At 45.3% G+C, this 22,076-nt stretch overlaps 1 pseudogene; it reads right to left on the bottom strand.

Annotated features, from left to right (window-relative positions):
• Nucleotides 1-22,076, bottom strand: part of LOC110529202 — a 162,296-nt pseudogene that overhangs the window by 111,153 nt on the left and 29,067 nt on the right.

The raw sequence follows: 22,076 nt of genomic DNA, 5'->3' as shown, positions 1-22,076 counted from the left end.
CTGAGAGGCCTGTCATTAGGATGGAGAGGTACAGGTTCATTAGAGGACAAAGAGGTACAGGTTCGTTAGGATAAAGAGGTAGTGGTTCACTAGGATGGAGAGGTACAGTTTCATTAGGATAAAGAGGTACAGGTTCATTAGGATAAAGATGTAGTGGTTCACTAGGATGGAGAGGTACAGGTTCATTAGGATAAAGAGGTACAGGTTCAGTAGGATAAAAAGGCACAGGTTCATTAGGATAAAGATGTAGTGGTTCACTGGGATGGAGAGGTACAGGTTCATTAGGATGGAGAAGTTCAGGTTCATTAGGATGGAGAGGCACAGATTCATTAGGATAAAGAGGTACAGGTCCATTAGGATGGAGAGGTACAGATTCATTAGGATGGAGATGTTCAGGTTCATTAGGATGGAGAGGTACAGGTTCATTAGGATGGAGAGGTACAGGTTCATTAGGATGGAGAGGCACAGATTCATTAGGATAAAGAGGTACAGGTCCATTAGGATGGAGAGGTACAGATTCATTAGGATGGAGATGTTCAGGTTCATTAGGATGGAGAGGTACAGGTTCATTAGGATGGAGAGGTACAGGTTCATTAGGATGGAGAGGTACAGATTCACTAGGATGGAGAGGTACAGGTTCATTAGGATGGAGAGGCACAGATTCATTAGGATAAAGAGGTACAGGTCCATTAGGATGGAGAGGTACAGATTCATTAGGATGGAGATGTTCAGGTTCATTAGGATGGAGAGGTACAGGTTCATTAGGATGGAGAGGTACAGGTTCATTAGGATGGAGAGGTACAGATTCACTAGGATGGAGAGGTACAGGTTCATTAGGATAAAGAGGTACAGACTAATTAGAGGACAAATAGGTACAGGTTCCTTAGGATAAAGATGTAGTGGTTCATTGGGATGGAGAGGTACAGGTGTATTAGGATAAATAGGTACATACTCATTAGAGGACAAATAGGTACAGGTTCATTAGGATAAAGAGGTACAGATTCATTAGGATAAAGTGGTACTGGTTCATTAGGATAAAGAGGTACAGGTTCATTAGGATAAAGAGGTACAGGTTCTTTAGGATAAAGATGTACAGGTTCATTAGGATAAAGAGGTACAGGTTCATTAGGATGGATAGGTACAGGTTTATTAGGACAAAGAGGTGCAGGTTCATTAGGATGGAGAGGTACAGGTTCAGTAGGATTAATAGGTACAGGTTCATTAGGATGGAGAGGTACAGGTTCATTAGGATAAATATGTAGTTGTTCACTAGGATGGACAGGTACAGGTTCATCAGGATGGAGAGGTACAGGTTCAGTAGGATTAATAGGTACAGGTTCATTAGGATGGAGAGGTACAGGTTCATTAGGATAAATATGTAGTTGTTCACTAGGATGGACAGGTACAGGTTCATCAGGATGGAGAGGTACAGATTCATTAGGATAAAGAGGTACAGGTTCATTAAGATAAAGAGGTACAGGTTCATTAGGATGGAGAGGTACAGGTTCATAAGGATAAAGAGGTACAGGTCCATTAGGATAAAGAGGTACAGGTTCATTAGGATAAAGATGTACAGGTTCATTAGGATAAAGAGGTACAGGTTCATTAGGATAAAGATGTACAGGTTCATTAAGATAAAGAGGTACAGGTTCATTAGGATAAAGAGGTACAGGTTCATTGAGGGCCCAGTCTGATTCACTGATAATGACGATGGCTGATTCCTTTGTGTCATTACAGGTTGAAGATGGTCTTCTCCACAAACAGATTACATTTACACCCTTATACACACCTCCCCCACCCCACATCTACACACAGTGATTAAAGCAAATGGTGGATTGAAGGGAGAACTCAAGGTCAGGTTAATTGTAGAGACAGATGCCTAGATGACGGATGTCTGTCACATGCAGTATTACATAGTAAATCAGGCCCTGTAATCCAGTGACAGGCCTGTCTTTACTGCCCTCCCCCATTTTTGTACAATTTAGTAATTTAGCAGACACTCTTGTCCAGAGAGACTTACAGGAGCAACTAGGGTTAAATGCCTTGTTCAAGGGCACATCAACATATTTTGTTCACCTTGTCGGCTCGAGATTCAAACCGGAGACATTTCGATTACTGTCCCAACACTCTAACTTCTAGGCTACATGTCGCCCCCTTGCTTGTCTACACCCAACCACCCCCCAGCATCCCCTGTTTATCCAAATCACCCTCTGCAGATCATCAACCTCTGACCCTCGCCCACCTAATCCTGTCAACGTGTCAGAGTGTGTTGTGCAGTATAAATCAGCCTGTATTTATGGATGTGTGTGTGTGTGTGTGGGGGGGGGGGGGGGGGTATGCCTTGTTCCTTCACCTGCACTCCATCTTGTCATCAGCCCAGCCCTCAGCACCCTGATTTAATAAGGCCGGCTAGGAGAGACTTAACTCGGCAGGCAGCGCAACACCAGGCAGGAGGCACTAATGAGTTGTGTTAGTGGGGGGAAATGAGAGAGTGAGGCCTGGCGTTGTCTTTTACATTACTGTAGGTCCAGTGGGAGTCGGAGCAGTTGCTAGCTATGCCGGAACAGTAGCACTTCTCGCAGCCGCGGAGACGCTCACCCAGGAGATGGTGGAAACCCAGCTTGCAGTGGTCACAGTTTTCCCCCGCCACGTTTTCCTGAAAGATGCGCGCACACACACACACACACACACACACACACACAGAGCATCTGGATGAGGAGGATGTGCTATACTGGCACTCACACACTGTGACAGCCCACACACCCCTGGGACAGACGTTCCCTCTCTCCCAATATCACATAGTAGATAATAATAATAATAACTAATGTGAAAACATTGAACTGATGCCGTTAACATTTTATAAAGTATGACTAACACACATTGAGAGAAACTCTCCTAACAAACATAATCTGTAACAACTGGTGGTGATTGTTGTTTTCTGGTTGAATCTTAGATTATTAATCATTGGATGCACTGACAGATAAACACTTGGCAAAATCAACACTTTTAAATGCCATCATCCCTTAGCTTCTGTCAACAAATCGCAACGGACATTCATTTTGCATGCCAACACAGCCAAAGCCAGGTTTCTGTAGCTTTGAGTGGCTAGATAAAGTATCTCACCTGGGGAAAAGAAAGAGGACATGAAAGCATTACCCATTACAGGACCAATTCAAATCCCCTATGGATTGCATTTTTTCTTACCATGTTTGTGTATTGTAAATAGTGTCTTCATGTGTCATAGTCAGTCTTTTATTGCAGTGGTTCCCAAACTGTGGGGCCGCGAGTGTCACGCCCTGACCTTAGATATCTCTGTTTTCTATATATTGTGGTTAGGTCAGGGTGTGACTAGGGTGGGTACTCTAGAGTTTTTTGTATGTCTAGGGTTTTTGTATGTCTATGTTGGCCTGATATGGTACCCAATCAGAGACAGCTGTTTATCGTTGTCTCTGATTGGGGATCATATTTAGGCAGCCCTTTTTCCCACTTTCTGGTGTGGGATCTTGTCTACAGTTAGGTGCCTGTGTGCACACCGTTACGAGGAATTATACCAACGAAGTAGGCCACAGAAACACCCCCCCCCCCCAAAACAATTGGGGGGCACATGGAGCAGTCGGCGGAGCCGAGGAGTAAACCAGAGCCAGTCTGGGAGAAGAAGGACGATTCGGAGGAGAGAGAAATGGGGGAGTTGTTGAGTTGGTGGTGGAATATTATTTTGGAATAAAGGAACGTGTTGTCAGTTTGGTGCCACCTGAGTCAGCTCTCCGTACTCATCCTGAAACGTGTGTTAAAGTTCCGGAACAATTGATGTTGGCTATACACACCAGGTCTCCAGTGTACCTTCAAAACCCAGTGCGTCCTGTGCCAGTTCCTCGCACTCTCCCTCAAGTGCGTGTCCCCAGTCAGGTCCGTCCTGTTCCTCTTCCTCGCACTCGCCCTGAGGTGCGTGTCATCAGCCCTATGCCACCTGTACCGGTCTCACGCACCAGGCCTCCGGTCCGGGGTCTCTAGCGACGGTCTCCGGTTCGGGGTCTCCAGCGACGGTCCGGGTTCTCCAGCGACGGTCCGGGTTCTCCAGCGACGGTCCGGGGTCTCCAGCGGCGGTCCCCAGTCTGGGGTCTCCAGCGACGGTCCCCAGTCTGGGGACTCCAGCGACGGCCCCCAGTCCGGGGCCTCCGGCGAGGATCCACGGTCCGGTTCCACAGAAGCGGAATGATCAGTGTAATGAGGGGGGGATGCGTCCAGAACCAGAGCCGCCACCGAGGGTAGATGCCCACCCGGTCCTAACCAGAAACCGTGAATAGATGGCAGCATTCACGCAAAACTGAAAGCGCGAACAATCGAATTTAACCATGGCAAGGTGACTTGGAATATGGCCCGAATACAAACAGTGTAGTTATTCCATCAGTAAGGCAATCAAACACGGCAAAAGGTAAGTATATAGACAAAGTGGAGTCGCAATTTATCGGCTCAGCCACGAGACGTATGTGGCAGGGTCTACAGACAATCACAGACTACAAAGGGAAAACCAGCCACTTTGCGGACACCGACGTCTTGCTTCCAGACAAGCTAAACACCTTCTTCGCTTTGAGGATAACACAGTGCCACCGATGCGGCCCGCTACCAAGGACTATGGGCTCTCTTACTCTGTGGCCGGCTTGAGTAAGACATTTAAACGTGTTAACCCTCACAAGGCTGCCAGCCCAGAGAGCAACCTAGTCGCATCCTTAGAGCATGCGCAAACCAGCTGGCTGGAGTGTATACAGACATGTTCAATCTCTCCCTATCCCATGTCTGTTGTCCCCACATGCTTCAAGATGTCCACCATTGTTCCTGTACCCAAGAAAGCAAAGAGAACTGAACTAAATGACTATCTGTCATCATGAAGTGCTTTGAGAGACTAGTCAAGGATCATATCACCTCTACCTTACCTGACACCCTAGACCCACTTCAATTTGCTTACCGCCCCAACAGATCCACAGACGAAGCAATCGCCATCGCACTGCACACTGCCCTATCCCACCTGGACAAGAGGAATACCTATATAAGAATGCTGTTCATTGACTATAGCTCAGCATTCACGACCATAGTACCCCCAAGCTCATCATTAAGCTCCAGGCCCTGGGTCTGTACCCTGCCCTGTGCAACTGGGTCCTGGACTTCCTTACGGCTGCCCCATGGTGCTGAAGTTAGAAAAAAACACCACTTCGCTGATCCTCAACACTGGGGCCCCACAAGGATGTGTGCTCAGCCCCCTCCTGTACTCCCTGTTCACCCATGACAGCGTGGCCACGCACACCTCCAACTCAATCATCAAGTTTGCAGATGACACAACAGTAGTAGGCCTGATTATCAACAATGACAAGACAGCCTACAGGGAGGAGGTGAGGGCCCTGGGAGTGTGGTGCCAGGAAAATAACCTCTCACCCAACGTCAACAAAACAAAAGGAACTGATCGTGGACTTCAGGAAACAGCAGAGGGAGCACCCCCCTATCCACATTGACGGACCGCAGTGGAGAAGGTGGAAAGCTTCAAGTTTGGCGTACACATCACTGACAAACTGAAATGGTCCACCCACACAGACAGTGTGGTGAAGAAAGCACAACAGAGCCTCTTCAACCTCAAAAAGCTGATGAGATTTGACTTGACACCTAAAACCCTCACAAAATTTTACAGATGCACAATTGAGAGCATCCTGTCACCGCCAGGCACGGCAACTGCACCGCCCGCAACCGCAGGGATCTCCAGAGGGTGGTGCGGACTGCCCAACACATCATCGGAAGCAAACTATCTGCACCTACAGCACCCAATGTCACAGGAATGCCAAAAAGATCACCAAGGAAAACTACTACCCAAGCCACTGCCTGTTCACCCCGCTATCATCAAGAAGCCGAGGTCAGTACAGGTGCATCTAAGCTGGGAATGAGAGACTGAAAAACAGCTTCTGTCTCAAGGCCATCAGACTGTTAAATAGCCATCACTGGCACATTAGAGGCTGCTGCCCTATACATAGACTTGAAATCACTGGCCACTTTAATAATTGGACCCTAGTCACACCCTGACCTAACCAAAATATATAGAAAGCAGAGATATCTAAGGTCAGGGCGTGACAGTACTCCCCCCCCCCCCCCTAAAGGTGCGGACTCCCGGCCACAAACCTTAACCTATAAGGGAGGGCATCTACCCTTGCTGGCAGCTCCGATTCTGGACGCAGTCCCCGCTCCCTACACTGATCCCTCCGCTTCTGTGGAACCGGACCGTGGATCGTTGTCGATGGAACCGGACCATGGATCATCGCCGGAGGATCAGAACTGGGAACCACCTCTGGCGGATCTGGACTGCAGCTCGTCGCTGAAGACTCTGGACTGCAGCTCATCGCTGGAGGCCCCGGACTGGGTACCGTTGCTGGAGGCCCCGGACTGGGGACCGTTGCTGGAGGCCCCGGACTGGGGACCGTTGCTGGAGGCCCCGGACTGGGGACCGTCGCTGGAGACCCCGGATTGGGGACCGTCGCTGGAGACCAGGAGCGCTGAGCCGGCACAACCCGTCCTGGCTGGATGCCCACTCTAGGGCAGCAAAATATTTTGGGGCTGCCTCTCGTGCTTGCCTCGTTGGTAATACTCCTCATAACGTCGCCGTTCCGCTTTCGCTGCCTCAATCTCCTCCCTCGGACGGCGATATTTCCTAGCCTGTGTCCAGGGTTCTTTACCATCCAGAATCTCCTCCCAAGTCCACTCCTCCTGTACACGCTGCTTGGTCATTTTGTTGTGGGATCTTCTGTCATGTTCGTCATAATGATGAGACCAAGGCGCAGCGTGAATAGAGTTCCACATTTTTTTAAATAAATCGAAACTCACTGAAACAACAAACAACCAAACGAAACGTGAAGCTACTGGTGTGCAGGCACACAGGCACCTAACTGTAGACAAGATCCCACACCAGAAAGTGGGAAAAAGGGCTACCTAAATATGATCCCCAATCAGAGACAAAGATAAACAGCTGTCTCTGATTGGGAACCATATCAGGCCAACATAGACATACAAAACCCCTAGACATACAAACCCCTAGACATACAAAAAACCCTAGACATACAAAAAAACCTAGACATACAAACAACCCTAGACATACAAAAAACCCTAGACATACAAAAAACCCTAGACATACAAAAACCCTAACAAACCCTAACAAAAGTACCCACCCTAGTCACACCCTGACCTAAACAAAATATATAGAAAACAGAGATACAGTATCTAAGGTCAGGGCGTGACATTCTATGTAAGGAACCCACTGTGTCTAACCACCTCTGCTCTAAATCTTTCTTCAAATTCAACAAATGGTTATTTCGGTTTTTGAACACATTTGGTTCTCTCTCCCCAGTTGGTGGTTGCATTGGTCAGACCCTTAAGGAAAACATGTATGGCTCTCCATCCATCGGCCACGTCTTTCTCTTCACCACCCACAGCTCTATAAACCTATAAACCGTGTTCACCGATGTTCAAAACAAGTCTAATAACTGTAACACTTCAAATGGTCCATTTTCATACCCCCTTCTCTGGAATGTTTCAAAGTGTTCGACCATTCATCCACCTGTTTTGGAGATGCTGATTTATGTGTGATTACGGTCACCGGAGGTTTGTCTTTACCACCTTTTATAGCCTGTGTTCTGATTGGCCTAAGACATCGTTCATCACAGCAGTCAGTATCTATTGACTCAAAGCCAGTCAGTGCTATCCAGATGCTTGAAACCCAATCATCCTTGCGCAACTCAGCTTGAGGGTAAGGGTCCTCCACATGTTGGAGTAAAGTTTGGTTTTACGACCCTTGCCTGTAATTGTTGAATCTCTTCTTTCAACGTTTTGATTTGCACACCAAGAGCTTTCAAACTTTCTTTATCTCTCTGCAATGTCCTGTCATGATTCTCCAGAAGGAATTTCTCATTCAGTTGTCTTACTTCGGCTAATACAGTGTCTTTGTCAAGGAATTAGATATTACTGTATTTTTTCAGTTTTTTTCTTTATTATCTCTTGCCTACACTTCTCTACTTTGAAATGGTTCATCATAACAGTAGACAGTGAATTTAAAATATTTTTCATGCTCACATCCGGAGGAGCTGTCCCGCCTTTTTCCAGAGTGGTTTTATCACTTAAGAATGGCACTATATTAACTTCAAAAGTTGTATAATATATATATCTATGATTATATACAGTTGAAGTCAGAAGTTAACATACACTTAGGTTGGAGTCATTAAAACTCATCAGGCCGAACAGAGATGAGCAAGGCAAAATTAGCTTTGCAAAATTGCTACCTCGACGCTTCTTGTGTCAGATTTAAATCGTTAACTAAACATGGGCAGGTATGATTTATGGATGCTTTATGCCCTCAGTGAGACTCTCTCCGTCTGCATACATACCACTCAGATACAGTATTTGGGTAAATTCCACGTTTATAACAGTTGAAGTCAGAAGTTTACATACACTTACGTTGGAGTCATCAAAACTCATTTTTCAACCACTCCACACATTTCTTGTTAACAAACTACAGTTTTGGCAAGTCGGTTAGGACATCTACTTTGTGCATGGCACAAGTCATTTTTCCAACAACTGTTTACAGACAGATTATTTCACTTAAAATTCAATGCATCACAATTCCAGTGGGTCAGAAGTTTACATACACTAAGTTGACTGTGCCTTTAAACAGCTTGGAGCTTCTGATTGGCTAATTGACACAATTTGAGTCAATTGGAGGTGTACCTGTGGATGTATTTCAAGGCCTACCTTCAAACTCTGTGCCTCTTTGCTTGACATCATGGGAACTCGAAAGAATTCAGCCAAGGCCTCAGAAAAAAACTTGTAGACCTCCACAAGTATGGAGCAATTTTCAAACGACTGAAGGTACCAAGTTCATCTGTACAAACAATAGTACACAAGTATAAACACCATGGGACCACGCAGCTGTCATATAGCTCAGGAAGGAGGCGCCTTCTGTCTCCTAGAGATGAACGTACTTTGGTGCGAAAAGTGTAAATCAATCCCAGCACAAGAGCAAAGACGAAACAGGTACAAAAGTATCTATATCCACAGTAAAACAAGTCTTATATCGACATAACCTGAAAGGCCGCTCAGCAAGGAAGAAGCCACTGCTCCAAAACCGCCATAAAAAGCCAGACTATGGTTTGCAACTGCACATGGGGACAAAGATTGTACTTCTTGGAGAAATGTCCTCTGGTCTGGTGAAGCAAAGATAGAACTGTTTGGCAATAATGACCATCGTTATGTTTGGAGGAAAAAGGGGGATGCTTGCAAGCCGAAGAACACCATCCCAACCGTGAAGCACGGGGGTGGCAGCATCATGTTGTGGGGGTGCTTTGCTGCAGGAGGGACTGGTGCACTTCACAAAATAGATGGCATCATGAGGTATGAAAATTATTTGGGTATATTGAAGCAACATCTCAAGACATCAGTCAGGAAGTTAAAGCCTGATCGCAAATGGGTCTTCCAAATAGACAATGACCCCAAGCATACTTCCAAAGTTGTGGTAAAATGGCTTAAGGACAACAAAGGCAAGGTATTGGAGTGGCCATCACAAAGCCCTGACCTCAATCCTATAGAACATTTGTGGGATGAACTGAAAAAGCGTGTGCGAGCAAGGAGGCCTACAAACCTGACTCAGTTACACCAGCTCTGTCACCCAACTTATTGTGGGAAGCTTGTGGAAGGCTACCTGAAACGTTTGATCCAAGTTAAACAATTTAAAGGCAATGCTACTGTCACAAATTACTAGGGTGGGTGGAATCAGGCGCAGAGAGCAGGTTTCAGTTACTTGTCAGTTTATTCTCCGGCGCACAAACGACGGTCACGCCAACACACAGGGCGAATAAAATACCCAGCCCTAACACAGGACCAAAATAGTCCAGAGAATAAAACACACGAAAAACCACCATATAACAGGATAACAAAAATAATCCCGCACAAAACAAGGGCGGGCACCGCCCGAACAGGCAGGGGAGCCAACTTCGGCGGAAGTCGTGACAGCTACCAAATACTAATTGAGTGTATGTAAACTTCTGACCTACTAGGAATGTGATGAAAGAAATAGAAGCTGAAATAAATCATTCTCTCTACTCTTATTCTACATTTCACATTCTTAAAATAAAGTGGTGATCCTAACTGACCTAAGACAGGGAATTTTTACTAGGATTAAATGTCAGGAATTGTGAAAAACTGAGTTTAAATGTATTTGGCTAAGGTGTATGCAAACTTCCGACTTCAACTGTATTTATTTAAACCCAATAAATACAGTGGGGAGAACAAGTATTTGATACTCTGCCGATTTTGCAGGTTTTCCTACTTAGAGGTCTGTAATTTTTATCATAGGTACACTTCAACTGTGAGAGAAGGAATTTAAAACAAAAATTCAGAAAATCACATTGAATGATTTTTAAGTAATTAATTAGCATTTTATTGCATGACATAAGTATTTGATCACCTACCAACCAGTAAGAATTCCGGCTCTCAATAAAATGCTAATTAATTTTCTTAAAAATCATACGTGTTTTCTCTCACAGTTGAAGTGTACCTATGATAAAAATGACAGAACTCTACATGCTTTGTAAGTAGGAAAACCTGCAGAATCGGCAGTGTATCAAATACTTGTTCTCCCATATATATATATATATATATATATATATATATATATATATATATATATATATATATATATATATATATATATTTTACTCTTTTAAGGACTCAAACCTTTTCTGGAACACAAATTGTCTCTGTAGGGCATGGCTACCATTGAACATATGTTCACTTCAAGAAGCTTGTTCAAGACTTACATTAACCACACATGTAAAAATCGCTACTGTATATATAGCAACTCACTTCTATGCAACAAGAAGGTTCCACAAAAAGAAAGGACTCAAATGTTTAATAGAGGACTTGAACCCCTATAGTAGAAAACAAAGACAAAGGCCTCAAACATTTTCATGGAGAACAAAGGAAGTTTGTAATTGAACAAAAGGCTTATACATCACAGATACATATCACTCATTGCATGCACCTATTTTAACCTGATTTGGTTCTTTTAAAATTATATTGGTCTAGACTCACCCAGCAATTACGCCATCAATCAGGAGATTAAGAGTTGACTCCCTTGTGGGTTGCACTCAGCCTTCTCTCTTAATTCTGGATAAACACACAGTTGATATGTTTTCGGGTCACGGCACCAAATGTTAGCAATTTCTGTTACTCTTCAATAACACAAACCCCAAAGCAAATCAGGGGAGGAGAATAGGTTTATTTAAAGAGGACAAATCATAAAGGGAGGTAGATGGTCATTCTCCACTGTCCTCAGTGATGCTCTCTCAGTGATTCTCTCCAGTGGATCTCTCTCCACAGAACAAAGAAACAGTATGTAGTTTTATAACCCAGCCCTAGCCTGTGGTTGACAAATTAGACTTTCTTCCAATAAAACTAGCCAAATAACAAGTATCCTATTTCAGAAGAAATATTCCTCCCATGACTCTAAACCATTAATCAATAATTCCCTATTACAGAAAAAAAACACAATTTCCATTGATTGTTAGTACTCTATTGACCCTCGTTCCTCTTTACCTCTCGTACTCTATCTCCGTGTTGTGTATTTATCTTCAACATATTCTTACAAAGTCTACCACTTAATTATTGAGTTGGAGACGTGCATGGCCACATAAACATGGGTGAACAGTACAGGAGGGGGCCCCCACACCCCTGTACCTCTGCTTTTAACAAGCCTCTCAAAGCACTTCATGATGACAGAAGTGAGTGCTACGGGGCAATAGTAATTTAGTTCAGTTACCTCTGCTTTCTTGGGTACAGGAACAGTGGTGGACATATTGATGCAAGTGGGGACAACATACTGGGATAGGGAGAGATTGAATATGTCCGTAAACACTCCAGCCAGCTGGTATGCACATGTTCTGTGGACACAGCTTGGGATGCCGTCTGGGCCGGCGGCCTATCGAGGGTTAACACACTTAAATTCCTTAATCATGTCAGCCACAGAGAACGAGAGCACACAGACCTCGTGAGCTGAGGGGGCCTGCTTCGGCGGCTCAATGTTATTTTCCTTGAAGCGGGTGACAAATGTGTTCAGCTGATCCGGGCGTGAGGTGTCGGGGTCCGCGATGTGTTCAGCTGATCCGGGCGTGAGGTGTCGGTGTCCGCGATGTGTTCGGCTGATCCGGGCGTGAGGTGTCGGTGTCCGCGATGTGTTTGGCTGATCCGGGCGTGAGGTGTCGGTGTCCGCGATGTGTTCAGCTGATCCGGGCGTGAGGTGTCGGTGTCCGAGATGTGTTTGGCTGATCCGGGCGTGAGGTGTCGGTGTCCGCGATGTGTTCAGCTGATCCGGGCGTGAGGTGTCGGTGTCCGTGATGTGTTTGGCTGATCCGGGCGTGAGGTGTCGGTGTCCGCTATGTGTTCAGCTGATCCGGGCGTGAGGTGTTGGTGTCCGCGATGTGTTTGGCTGATCCGGGCGTGAGGTGTCGGTGTCCGAGATGTGTTCGGCTGATCCGGGCGTGAGGTGTCGGTGTCCGCGATGTGTTTGGCTGATCCGGGCGTGAGGTGTCGGTGTCCGCGATGTGTTCAGCTGATCCGGGCGTGAGGTGTCGGTGTCCGCGATGTGTTTGGCTGATCCGGGCGTGAGGTGTCGGTGTCCGCGATGTGTTCAGCTGATCCGGGCGTGAGGTGTCGGTGTCCGCGATGTGTTTGGCTGATCCGGGCGTGAGGTGTCGGTGTCCGCGATGTGTTCAGCTGATCCGGGCGTGAGGTGTCGGTGTCCGCGATGTGTTTGGCTGATCCGGGCGTGAGGTGTCGGTGTCCGCGATGTGTTCGGCTGATCCGGGCGTGAGGTGTCGGTGTCCGCGATGTGTTCAGCTGATCCGGGCGTGAGGTGTCGGTGTCCGCGATGTGTTTGGCTGATCCGGGCGTGAGGTGTCGGTGTCCGCGATGTGTTTGGCTTTATCTTTATAATCCGTGATTGTTTGGAGTCACAGCCACATAAATCAATTTAATACACACCATCACAATAAATCAATTATTTATTTTAGCCAGGTCTAAAGGAACATGATGTGTTTTTTTTTTCAGAAGAAGAACAGAATATGATTTGGCCTACTGTATTTTATCAGGCTATGCGCCATGTCATTGGCTGCAGGCTTGTTCATTTAGCAGACAAGTACTGGTACTGGTACTGGTACTGGTACTCCCTATATATACAGTGCATTCGGGAAGTATTCAGACCCCTTGGCTTTTTGCACATGTTGTAATGTTACAACCTTATTAGAAATTTATTAAATTGTTTTTTCCCCCCTCACCAATCTACACACAATACCCCATAATGTCGAATCACAGGTTTTTATATTTTGTTGCAAATGTATTTAAAAAACAACAGATATACCACATTTAAATAAGTTTATTTTATTATTAACCCTTATTTTACTGGGTAAGTTGACTGAGAACACATTCTCATTTACAGCAACAACCTGGGGAATAGTTACAGGGGAGAGGAGGGGGATGAATGAGCCAATTGGAAGCTGGGGATGATTAGGTGGCCATGATAGTATGGGGGCCAGATTGGGAATTTATCCAAGACACTGGGCTTTACACCCCTATTCATACAATAAGTGCCATGACATATTTAGTGACCACAGAGAGTCAGGACACCCATTTAACATCCGATCCGAAAGACAGCACCCTACACAGGGCAATGTCCCCAATCATTGCCCTGGGGCATTGGGATATTTAGACCAGAGGAAAAGATGCCTCCTACTGGCCCTCCAACACCACCTCCAGTAGTATCTTGTCTCCCATCCAGGGACCAACCAGGCCCAACCTGTGATTATAGCCTTGAGTCTTCTTGGGTACGATGCTACAAGCTTGGCACACCTGTATTTGGGGAGTTTCTCCCATTCTTCTCTGCAGATCCTCTCAAGCTCTGTCAGGTCAGATGGGGAGCGTTGCTGCACAGCTATTTTCAGATGTCTCTGGAGAGGTTCAAGTCCTGGCTTTGGCTGGGCCACTCAAGGAACTTTCAGAGACTTGTCCCGAAACCAGTCCTGTGTTGTCTTGGCTGTGTGGTTAGGGTCGTTGTCCTGAAGGAAGGTAAAACTTCCTTCAGGAAAATAACCTCACACTCAACGTCAACAAAACTAAGGAGATGATTGTGGACTTCAGGAAACAGCAGAGGGAACACCCCCCTATCCACATCGATGGAACAGTAGTGGAAAGGGTAGTAAGTTTTAAGTTCCTCGGTGTACACATCACAGACTAACTGAATTTGTCCACCCACACAGACAGCATCGTGAAGAAGGCGCAGCAGCGCCTCTTCAACCTCAGGAGGCTGAAGAAATCCGGCTTGTCACCAAAAGCACTCACAAACTTCTACAGATGCACAATCGAGAGCATCCTGTCGGGCTGTATCACCACCTGGTACGGCAACTGCTCTGCCCACAACCGTAAGGCTCTCCAGAGGGTAGTGAGGTCTGCACAACGCATCACCGGGGGCAAACTACCTGCCCTCCAGGACACCTACACCACCCGATGTCACAGGAAGGCCATAAAGATCATCAAGGACAACAACCACCCGAGCCACTGCCTGTTCACCCCGCTATCATCCAGAAGGCGAGGTCAGTACAGGTGCATCAAAGCTGGGACCGAGAGACTGAAAAACAGCTCAAGGCCATCAGACTGTTAAACAGCCACCACTAACATTGAGTGGCTGCTGCCAACACACTGACTCAACTCCAGCCACTTTAATAATGGGAATTGATGGGAAATTATGTAAAATATATCACTAGCCACTTTAAACAATGCTACCTAATATAATGTTTACATACCCTACATTATTAATCTCATATGTATATGTATATACTGTACTCTATATCATCTACTGCATCTTTATGTAATACATGTATCACTAGCCACTTTAACTATGCCACTTTGTTTACATACTCATCTCATATGTATATACTGCACTCAATACCATCTACTGTATCTTGCCTATGCCGCTCTGTACCATCACTCATTCATATATCTTTATGTACATATTCTATATCCCCTTACACTTGTGTCTATAAGGTAGTAGTTTTGGAATTGTTAGCTAGATTACTTGTTGGTTATTACTGCATTGTCAGAAGTAGAAGCACAAGTATTTCGCTACACTCGCATTAACATCTGCTAACCATGTATATCTGACAAATAAAATTTGATTTGATTTGTTTTGACTTCACCCCAGTCTGGGGTCCTGAGTGGTTTGGAGTAAGTTATCATCAAGGATCTCTCTTTACTTTGCTCCGTTCATCTTTCACTCGATCCTGACTAGTCTCCCAGTCCCTGCCACTGAAAAACATCCCCACAGCATGATGCTGCCACCACCATTCTTCAACGTAGGGATGGTGCCAAGTTTCCTCCAGATGTGATGCTAGGCATTCAGGCCGTAGTTCAATCTCAGTTTCATCAGACCAGAGAATCTTGTTTCAATGGGCCCAGTCCTTTAAGTGTCTTTTGGTGAACTCCAAGCGGGCTGTCATGTGCCTTTTACTGAGGAGTGTCTTCCGTCTGGCAACTCTACCATAAAGGCCTGATTGGTGGAGTGCTGCAGAGATAGTTGTCCTTCTGGAAGGTTCTCTCATCTCCACAGAGGAACTCTCAACACCCGTTGAATATGGCCGGTGTCAGTAAACGTTGGCAAAAAAGCGTAAATTGTTGCCAGCTGCACAGTTGCAGTCACCAACGATCTGGATAACATAAAAACAGCCTAACCAGCTCTGCTAGGGCGAGTAAAATGGTCAGTGTGCTGTTCTCTCATTTTTGTCTGGAAGTAGCTAGCCAAAGTTAGCCAATTAGCTTGGGTGCTTGACTGCTGTTGTTAGGACAGAACGCTCGGATCAACCCTTAAAGAGATGGGTGGTAAAGCTTAAGAGGGTGTGAACGATGCTGAATAGGTGTAGACAAAGAAGAGCTCTCCAGTAGGTACCGAAACATTCAAAGGCCATTCATTCAAAAGTGAGGTTACAAGTTTTTCAACTTTCAAAGCAGAATTACTTCCCCATTGTTTTTCCAGAAGTTGTTGGTGTTTATGGACTCCTCAATTAGTGTCAGCTGCTTGCTGTTGTACTGTGATTTTTTGGTTCTGAGTGTACATTTATAGAGTTGTAAAGTCTCACTGTAACTAAGGCATAATTCACCATTATATGGGGCTCTGTGCTTTTGGTTGGATAGTGTTCTAAGTTTTTTCCTTATAATTTTACAATCTGCATCAAACCAGTTGTCATCTGTGGTCTTTAAAATAAAAAATAAAAAAATCAATTTCAGTTGTGCTTCTTTTGCTGTTTGCCTGAATACATAGTTTATGTTTTTACTGCTAGATTGATGCCTTCTTTACTGTGAGTGAATGTGGTATCCAAAAAGTTATCTAAGAGAGTTTGGATATTTTGTTTACCGGTTGCTTTCTGGTATTCTTCTGTGCTGTTTTGGGCCCATCTGTATGAATTCCTGATGTTGTACAGCTTACTGGGCTGTGAATGTGTGGTTGTTTCCATGTCTGTTCTTTTGAGGAACAAGGTCATTTGGCTGTGATCAGACAGAGGTGAATGAGCTGGGAGAGAAAGGGTCAATGTCTGTAATCATATGTAATCACTGTGCTGTGGCCAAGAGGTGAGCAATAGTTGAATCTTCCCAAAGAGTAACCTACCGTTGACCAAGTACAGACCCAGGCTTCAACAGAGCTGCAACAGATCCCTTCCATTTTTGTTGATGGTGTTGTCACTGTTGTTTCTATGGGGAGATTAAAGCAGTTAGAAACAGTGTGGCCTGTAATAAAGCTGTCCCATCATGTGGTCGTTAGGTCAGGTAGTGTTCCTGTGCGTGCATTTGTGTCCCCACAGATGAGAACAATTCCCTAGGCCTGGAAAAGGCACGTCTCTTCCTCAAGGGTGGGGAAGATCTCCTCTGAGTAATATGGTGATTCTGAAGGGGGATATATATTGCGCAAAGGAACACATCTTATTCTGTCAGTACAAGTTATTTTTATGTTTTTACCAAATGTGATATTTAACAATCTTGAGGGGATCAATTAGATTTTGTAGCTCGGATTTGTACCAAATGATCAATCCTCCAGAGTCTCTGCCTCTATGACAGAGCTGTGTTTCTGTGAGGGCACAATTACCTCTTTGTCGCCTGTGGGACAGTGAATAAGAATGTCTGCCTTACACCATGTCTCCTGCAGAATGATGATGTCAACAACTCCAGTGCTAAACTCTTCAGTCTAAAGGGTGATGAGTTTAGGCCCTGAATGTTCCACATGCTAACTGATAGTGATTTCATGTTGCAAAAAGAAAGAATAGCACAGTCAGAAATACAGTAACTACTAACTATTAAGTTAAGAGTGAGATAAACAGGATAACAACAACAACAAAAAACTGTTCTCTCTCTCTCTCTCTCTCTCTCTCTCTCTCCCTCTCTCTCTCTATATATACTGTATATTCCTATTAATTGAAAAAGTAAACTTTTAGTACAATAGGTGTGTGCGTGTGCATGCATGGGCCCGTGTGTGTGTGCGCGTTTAGTGCAGTTTAGTGCAGATGTATTGGAGGAGCTGTTTAATCTAACTTAATCCTACAGGGTTCTCCTGTCCTCTGACGACCTCTGCGTAGCTGCGCTGGTCCTGCTGTTGGGCCCTGTGGAGTGGAGGAGGGCCAGGTCTGGGGTAGTAGGCTGGGTGGGGCCTTGAGGGGGCCTGTGGGTCTTTGGTGGTTCAGTGGTCTGGTAGGGGTCTCTGGGTGGTCCTCTGTCCAGTGCGGCATGGGGTGTTTGTCTACCAAGTCCTTCAGAGACTTGGCAAACATCCCTGCTGTCTGCTTCCTCAGGTGGGAGTGGTTGTGCAGATGCTCTGGGGTGATGAGCAACGTACACGTTTGAGGATAGGCTTCACCCCCTGGTGATGTCAGCATTGACACTCACCCACTCTCCAGAGTTTCTGCTCTAGTCCTGGACCCACACCCTTCCTATTACTCTCTCTCTCTCTCTCTCTCTCTCTCTCTCTCTCTCTCTCTCTCTCTCTCTCTCTCTCTCTCTCTCTCTCTCTCTCTCTCTCTCTCTCTCTCTCTCTCTCTCTCTCTCTCTCTCTCTCTCTCTCTCTCTCTCTCTCTCTCTCTCTCTCTCTCTCTCTCTCTCTCTCTCTCTCTCTCTCTCTCTCTCTCTCTCTCTCTCTCTCTCTCTCTCTCTCTCTCTCTCATTAAGTGGGAGAAAAGTTTCAGTAGCATCTGACTCAGCTGGAGACACAACGAAATGCAATATTTGACTGCACATCCTCCCCCCAGCTCAATAATTAGACCAATAGAGAGCAAAGTTCACCGGTGCTCCTTGACATCCCTGCAGTGAGATGGTATAATTGGCTAGTGAAAGAGTGAAACTTGCCCAGGGTATGACATGTGTATGACATGAGTGTGCACAATAGCAGTGGAGGAAGTAGCCGGCTAACTTGAACACAAAATGATAAGTCAAATTATATGCTGGAGCAATTAGTGAGAAGAACTTGAGGGGACTCGGAGCTGTTGGCCCTACGAAGGCATAACGTATCGCGCTGATGTGTCCACCCCTGACACTGAATGGATTGGTTCTGGTGGTGTGGGAGGATTGGAAGAAGGGATGATTATTATTGTTTTTAAACATGTGCATGCTTTATCCTCAGACAAAACAAAAGCTGATTCAAAAGGGGTGTGGCATATTTTTTAACTCTTCCACGAGGGACTCAAGTAGAATACGGAAGACTATCCTTGATGAAAGGTGGCTATCGTGGAGGGGAAGACACTGTTCCGTTCGCCTACTAACAAATTGACATTTCCTTGACCACTCATCGGTTTCCGGGTAACAGAGGAGTGAAGTCAGAGGAGAGAGGGTGGAGGATGGACTTTTGCCCTAATGAGAAAAGGCCAGAAAGATGGGGGTGGAGGAGGAGAGAATGGCCTACCTTGCAGACACAGGGCAGCTGGCAAGGGTCCTTGTTTAGGCTTCCATCTAGACTGCAGTTACAGCGGACACAGTTGGGGTAGCCACTGTAGCCGAAAGCACACCTGTCACACTGCTGTCCCCCGTAACCCTGCTTACAGTGGCAGGATCCAGCCGTGAGGTCTGTGGGACCAGACGGGGGGAGGCTTCAGCAATAAACATATGGCAGCTAGATCAGCGTAGAGAGGAGAACTGTGGTGGGTGGTTAAGTAGTAGCCTACCTCCTTCAGCCTGAGACTGGTCTGGGACTGGTCTGGGACACATGCTGGGGAGCCTGCTGGGTCACAGGAGCTGAGCTGACACGGGTCTAAGGTCTCTAGACTCACCTGGAGAGAACAGGGGAGCAGGAGACTCAGGCCAGGAAAAACTCTTAACCCTAGTCACGATACAAAGATATGGTGAGATTTCTATTTAGTATTCACTAATATGCGCTTCAGTCATTGCTTGGATCCTAGTCAACTGGGATCAACAGTACCAGTACATACCCCAGTGGTTCTGTAGTAGCCATCAGCACAGGTCTGGCATATACCACGGCTATGACAAACATGTATTTCTACTGCTCTAATTAGGTTGGAAACCTGTTTATAATAGCAATAAGGCACCTCAGGGGTTTGTGGTATATGGCCAATTTACCACAGCTAAGGCCTGTATCGAGAACAGCCCTTAGCTGTGGTATACCACACCCCCTCGGGCCTTAATGCTTAAGTTTATCACTGTGTGGTCTTACTCTCACAGTTGTGATGAGATAGGAAGGTCCCAGCCATCCAGGGTTTCTGCTTGTAGATGGGGCAACAGGGGTCACAGCTCTCCCCACACGTGTTGTGTTCACACTCACAACTGAAATTCATGACAGGGAATCAAATGACGCCATGTTACAGTGTCATCGTCACTGAAGGAAAGACTCAGATCTTTTCACCCAAGAGACAACTGGAGCACACTTCACACGAGGGCTGCAGGTTAAGAAGTATTGTGTTTCTCTTTGATATTACTATCAAACGGTACGTGAACTGTGCCCATGGAGAGAAAATCTAGCTCACTGTATGATTACAATGTCGAGAAGGGGCCATAGAGAATGTAAATTGACTGACATACCTTGGTCTGGTTGTTCAGGGGACAGGCTTTAGCATGATCATAGCAGCTACACATCCCTCCAACTGTCTTTGATAGAGTAGTAATACTGGAAATACAAACAAAAAAGAAACAAGTTGAGAAAAATGGAGATCACTGGCATTAATATTTCTATCATATACTGGCTACTTCTACAAAGCTACAGCACAGTCTAGTTTATTCAAAGACACTCATTGGTATTCTGTGTTTATTTCTGAGAGAGTGAGAGATAATTTTATCCACAATTTCATAATTTATGTCCCTTTGGTATGACTAAATTGAACAGTATTTTGTAAATGATAAATTCCTAGCTCAATATAAGCCCTGCAATCTGTCCGGTAATTATGTGTCACACAAGAGCTCACTGGGTGACTGATTGTGTAGGCCAAAGTCAACACATGATGAGGTGGATGTTGCTCAGTAAGGAACAGATTTCTTAATTATAGCCATTTTTAATTAAGGCCCATCTGTCTGGTGAGCGCAATGTAATCAACATGCCGCCATAGCCATTTCACCAATGGTGCTGGGTAGAAAGGAATAAACTAGCGGCTCACAGATGGAATACATGATTCTATATGAAAGTGATCGTGATGTGCGGTCATCAACACGTTGCTTCGTTCTTATTGGGTCGACATTGCGGGGATCGTTTAAGGCCAGGGTCATGAGGTTGGCGTTGAGGGTTCTGATTCGCTGGAACTGTAGGCGGATGTAGCGTGCAGAGGTGAAGTTCAGTAAGGTCGGGGAGTGGTCATCGGCACTCGGCCTTCCATTGATCAGAGAGGTGTGGATCTATGCCCCAGGTGCAAATTGTGAGAGACAAAGCACTGAATGGTATGGATTCTTAGTAAGTTATACAGGAAAAGGGAGCTCTTTAGTGACCTCTATTAAAATTTTCCTACACATATTTAACAAATACTGAATTCAATCTCTACTCAGCAAATCCATAAAACAGCCCCATAACAACATTTACAGCACTCGATTGCTGTGGTAAGAATAAAATACATTATTAATGGACCTAGTAAGAAAAAAAGTGATTGGCTTGCAGCTATGAAGGGTTAACCGTGTCTGGTTGCTAATTAAGGCTGTGTGGTTAGCTTGGTTGTTTTTGAAGAAGTCGGAGAGAGTGACATTTCAATATAAGATCTGCGATGCTTTGACACCCGCCTACGACTCATTAGGATTTCGCTGTGATCACGCTTTACGCTTTCTGTCACTATCTAAAAGGAGCAGGATGACAGGAGCTCCTGATTGTCTGAGCAGACCTGGGGGTGGGGGTGGGGGTGGGGTGGGGTTGGGGTGGGGTGTGTGTGTGTGTGGGGGGGGGGGGGTACTGACTGTACTGCTTCATTACTGTCAGTGGGAGCAGACTGTGCGATCAGTTCTCACAATTAAAAGGAGTTGCTCCGATACACAGCTGATCAAGGCAATGTTGCTGTTTGCATAGTGAGCGTGTGTTGATGTGTGTATATTTATTTGTGTGAGGTAGGCTTTCTTTATCCAAATCCTCAATGAAAACAAATATGGAAACCAGCACACCAGGAAATAAAATGTGTCATGTGCCTAGACTGTATGCCTAACTTGTAAACAAGATGTATAATGTTAAGGCAGCTGTATTGATCACAACTTAAATCACTAAATGTACATTTCATTGTGAGAAGCTGGTGAGTGACTTCAAAGCTGACTGATGTAATTTAATTAAACCACCACAGCACTTAAATACTAATGTAGCTGGCAATCAAATGTTAGCAGCAAATGGCTTCCATACATGTCTATTGAAGCAAGTGAATAAATGTGCTGGTGGTCTTATTTCATGTGGGCCATGGTTGAATCTAATATATTACAGTTAAATGGAATCAACGTTTTATGTTGTGCATTTGAATTGAAATTGGATTGCAATTTGAAGTGCTCAACAAATATAATCATAT

This window comes from Oncorhynchus mykiss, chromosome 8, assembly GCF_013265735.2.
Source record: "Oncorhynchus mykiss isolate Arlee chromosome 8, USDA_OmykA_1.1, whole genome shotgun sequence".
Taxonomy (NCBI): Eukaryota; Metazoa; Chordata; class Actinopteri; order Salmoniformes; family Salmonidae; genus Oncorhynchus; species Oncorhynchus mykiss.
The sequence above is the reverse complement of the archived record's forward strand: the minus strand, read 5'-3'. Positions and strand labels throughout refer to the sequence as shown.